Here is a 5,150-nt window from a genome sequence, read left to right as displayed (position 1 = left end):
CAATAAAAGCCGCCATATTTATGGAAAATTTGTCAAATCTAGTCATTCAGTACAAGAGCAGCCAAGACCTAAAGTTTGGGTTCGACCCTTAGAATAGTACGTGGTAGAGCAAAAAATGCATTTTTACTTCAGTCAGTCATCCCTTCTTCATTCAGTAGTATGCCATATAAGACAATAACAAATAAAAACAATGTTTATCCAGATAATAAAACGGGAAAGTATAAAAACCTAACTTCCCATAAAATAATAAAAATAATCAAAATGTAAACAGCATAAAAGAATACATTTCCACCCACATCAGAATATAAACAATACATTTCCGCCCATCTTTTTTCACAGGAAGACCATCTCATATCTCTTTCTGATGGCTAATGATCTTCCTATAAAATTCAACACAGCGAAGTAGGTGTCCAGATCCATAAAACTTTGGAAATATGTTAAGCCCTGCTAGTGTGACCAAACACCTTGAACAGGAAAAAGCTACCATAAAGTGTATCTTAAACAAGCATTTGCAATGCAATAGGTCTGGCATTTGCGAGTGTTTGAGCTATTGGCATTGTAAACGACAATGTCTTTTATTTATCTGTTTTGAAAATCTGCAAGCAGTGCGTAAACATGCACTTTATACGTATAGTAGTTGCTTACTAGAAGCAAAGCTGGCAGTATCTGCGCCTCTTTTACTGCCAGCCTTGCTTCTTGAAAGCAAGGACTACAAGTACAAAGTGCGTTTATGCACTGCTTGCAGATTTTAAAAACACAAACATAAAAGGCATTGTCATGTACAGTGCCAATAGCTCAAACTCTCGCAAATGTGGGAGCTATTGCATTGCAAATGCTTGTTTAATGACTGTCTTTTAAAAGAACACACTTCACAGTTTAGCTGGGAGCTCCTTTACAATACCTGTCAAAAAGAATATTCCAGTGGGATTACCAGCCAGCAGTTCTGACTTCACCCCTGGTGTCAATGGTTCAGGGAAATCACAATTTCTTGAGGCATCATTTTGATTCATTTACACATGTGGCTGTTCTGAATGGACTAGGGACATCAGTAATAAAATAAAAATAAAAATAAAACCTGGCTCTTTCCTACAAACTAACTTCCACTTCTGACCTTTCCGTCTGTAGCTGCAAGCGCTGGGATGCCTCCGGGTAGCCATGCGCTATAAAATAATTATTTCATTCATTCATTCATTCATTCATTCATTCATTCATTCATTCATTCGTTCATTCATTCATTCATTCATCAGTATTTCAGTTGCATAAGTCTGTCTACCCAATTTTGTGCAGACCTTACCCAGGTTTAAATTGTGCTGCAGTAATTGCTGGTATTTATAGCGCCTAGAAACAGCCGAACATTTCTCTGCAGCTCTCAGTGTGTGCTCAGTGAACACTGTGTGCATGTCCGAGGGGAAATGCTTCCAAACTAGCAGTGAGCCTGTGCTGGAATGAGATGAAAGATGAGAGGCAGAACGTCCCCTCCAGCACCTGCAATAGCTCAGTTGGTAGAGCGGAGGGCTGCAGGAGGGAGGCAGTCATCATGAGGTCACAGGTTTGAATAGTCAGTGAAAGACTTATGTTTTGTTCTTCTTCAAGTGTGTTTCTTATACAGTAAAATGATTATAAACGTGGGACATTCTAAAATTTCTCGTTGGTCACCCCATTAACGTGTCTGTGAACGTTTTAATTTCCTTTCCGGGAGGTTGTGGTTGGAAGGTTAGTAGACTGTACGGGAGGAGGGCGGGGAGCTAATGGGGCAGAAGAGGTGTTGAAGAGACTGTAGGATGGGCGGAAAGGGAAGTAACCAGGACTTACAGAGTGTTCCTCTAACACGGCTAGTATGGGCTCAGACACCCCAATGTGGAAAGTGGTGTTGGCTAAAAGGCCTGGACTGGCATGAGTGTCGAGCACTGCATAAAGCCACTTGTAGATGGCAAGAAAGGGACACCATGTACAGAACGCTGCAGGGAACCAGAGCTCCGCTCACTGGAACTATTTTAAAATAAGAAGCGGTCTCGGTGGCTCTTGATCTCAGCGCTGCACATATGCATTGCTGATAGGGAATGAGGTAATGCCCTACACAGTCCGGAGAGCCTGCCCTCTGCTCCAAGTGCTGCACGTGCTGCTCTCTGGTGACATCATCAGGTTCTCACCAATCCAAACCTAATTACGAAGAACTCTATCTGGAAGGATGGAGCGCCGGAGGCGATCGCGCCATCTGGGAAAAGGCAGAGAGGGCGGCTGAGAAGCGGGCAGCGCTAGGACCCAGAGAGCGGCATGCACAAAGCTGACAAAAACAATGGAAATAGAATAATAATAATAGAAACACGACAACGACGACCGCAAGCCCAACACAGGCCCTGCGTGAGAGTCATGGGACGGCAGAAGCTACTTTCACTGAAGCATATTTACCCGCCCCAGAAGCTGACGTGTTACTTAATTGAGCTGCTAAGCTGGCAGCATGGACATGAACCAATATATAGCTAAGTAAAATAAATTAAAGTTATTTAAAGACATGGGCACTTTTATGGAGATGCAGTGTAATCAGCGGTAAGCGTGCGCAGTAAGGGAAGGGCATAGGAAGGGCTGTTCTCGCCAACGAGCAGCGCATAAGACTCCTGGGCGCTGTGTGGGTGGCATTTGCCCTGGAAAAGGAACAAGCTCTCGGGATTGCTTGGTGGGGGCGGGGGAGCGGCATTGCGTAGCGGGGGAGCGTCTTCCTTTGAAGTCTGATGCCGATGGTGTGCGATGTGCACGCCCCCGGCTCACATGCACTGTAGGCAATCCGCCTTTGGGTGCATTTTTCGGAGCCCTTACTTTAGATCTCGCCATGCATCCCTAAAGGGATGGCTTAGGCTCGACCTAAAAATAAATAAAACCACTTACCTTGCGACTGCTGCATTGCTTACTCAGCAGAACTTACAACGAGACCTACAGAAATGCTGTTTGATTTGAGAGTAGCCATCTGAAAAAGAGGCCTGAAACAGTGCATTCAAATTTTAAATATGTGTAATGTAGTGTAGGCATTTGTAAGTGAGTTATATAATGTGTATATTTTCAAGTAACAACTAAATATGCAAAACAATATAACAACTCTACAGTGTACTGTATAGGGTGGAGCCAATTTCATGTTTTCATGCACACAATATTGTCTATGTGCAGGCAATTGTTTTAGATATTTCTGCAGTGCAAATGATCTCTGTAGTGCTCTCTGCTTCTTCTCGATGCTAGGTCTGTGCTATATAAACAGCCCAAAATAAAATAAGATAAATAAAAAATACAAAGGAGCAGTGCTTAATTTGTAAAACAATTAGTGCCGGGCCCTGAAGTTTTGCCCCGAAACTCACAGTCAGTGCTATCGACTATCAGGGGTGGATTCCTCCTGATGGTTCTTTAAAGCACCAGCAGACACTTCCTATCTCTTTATCCCACTCTTTCATGTTGCTTCTCTTCTTTGTATTCTTTCTTTGTCAGTTTTTCGATCTTCCTATTCCTATTTCCCTCCCTTTTTTGATTTTTTCTCTCTTTTGCTCTGGGTGGAAGTCTGATGGGGAAAAATAAATCCTGGTGGTCCCTAAAAATGAGTACTGGTGGGCCCCACCTGCAACCACCGGCTCAAATTAAGCACTAATAAGAGGCATGCAAAAATGTACACAAAATGTTGCTTGTTGCAGAGCAACCGGCTTGTTGCGTTATTTGTGTTGAGGGTGGTAGGAGTTCAGCCTATGACTTGTCCTCCAAGACGTGTGTTTACAGGTGGTGATGGCGAGAGGCAGGCAGCCTTTGCTGCGTGTGGCTGAAACAGGAGCTACCTGGCTGAGATAAAGGCAACAGATAGTAAGTATTCTGAGAAGAAGATGGGGACCGAGCGATAACCATGGTTCGGAGAAGTGTTGACAGTGTCAATCTTGGAGGCATTACCTCGTCTGGAGATGGGACTCGCGTGGGAAATGAAGAAAATAAAATTGTACAACTCATTTTACACCATTAACCCGTTCGGCGCTGCGGACGGCCCCCGGACGTCCCACGTGACGGTGGGCATGTGCGGAGGAAGGCTGGGCGCCGTCCAAACCCCGCCCACTGATTAAATCACTCGTACCACGGAGGAATTTGTGCCGTGGTCAAGGGGTTAATGCCCTTTATTTATAGATGTGTGTATTCTGTATTTGTTTGTTTATGAGGTTTTATATAGTGTGTAGTATAGCTGGACAAGTGACAGAGGAAACCACTGCTTCTTTACCCTGTGATTTGCCTCTAAGAAAAACTAACAGGAGTAGCCTAATATTCGAAATAATACATTCAATCTGTAGTGTTCATCAAATATATAGCAGTGACATTGGTTGTGTGGGATATGGAAAGTAGTTTCATCATTCATAAATCTTTATTCAGTTATCAAAATCACCATAGAAGAGTACAAAGCGAAAACATCAGTATCAGGGTCATAGTTAATAAAAGTAGACAATAATGTTACCCATAAAACAATGGACACCAGATCAATAAGTCAGGTCTTGATATCCAGGACACAAAAAATGCTTGCGAGAAGGATAAAACTGTAAAAATAACAATCGATGGGGGAAGCGTCTGAAGGTACATCAAAGCTGGCCTAATTTGGTTAAAATATAATGATTTCAGCAGGGGAATTAAAAATCGCTCTTCGGCCAGCTAAAATAAGAGCAAAAGTAAACATTATAAAATGCAGCGTATCCTGCGGAGATTTATTGTCGCAGCCACCGGGCACCCTTGCCTCAGGCCGCGACCACCCACATGGCAATGCCAAGAGATGATGCTGTTGGTTAAACCTAAAGTTGGCCCATAAAATCCTATCATGCTTTGGGCGAATCTTAACGAGATACGGCTCCATCCCCTGCACGGGTTTTAACAGCGTATGACCCCGAACTGAAAGTAATACAAAAAAATTAATTATAAAAGAGAAAGGGAAAAGAGAGAGACAATAATTTAGAAATTCACAATAATCAAGCTTGCTTTTTAACCTGAACACGGTGCAGTTTGACAGGAAAAATTGCGAAGCAACTTTTCACTGCTAATCAGGGTGGGAACAGTGCAGGGCAAAAGTGCTAGATGTGAATGAAAAGCACAATGGGGAGGAGAAAAAATTGAGTTGCAGAAACAAAACAGAAACAGAAGAGTTGAAA

Source organism: Lissotriton vulgaris, chromosome 10, assembly GCF_964263255.1.
Source record: "Lissotriton vulgaris chromosome 10, aLisVul1.2, whole genome shotgun sequence".
NCBI classification, from domain to species: domain Eukaryota; kingdom Metazoa; phylum Chordata; class Amphibia; order Caudata; family Salamandridae; genus Lissotriton; species Lissotriton vulgaris.
The sequence above is the reverse complement of the archived record's forward strand: the minus strand, read 5'-3'. Positions refer to the sequence as shown.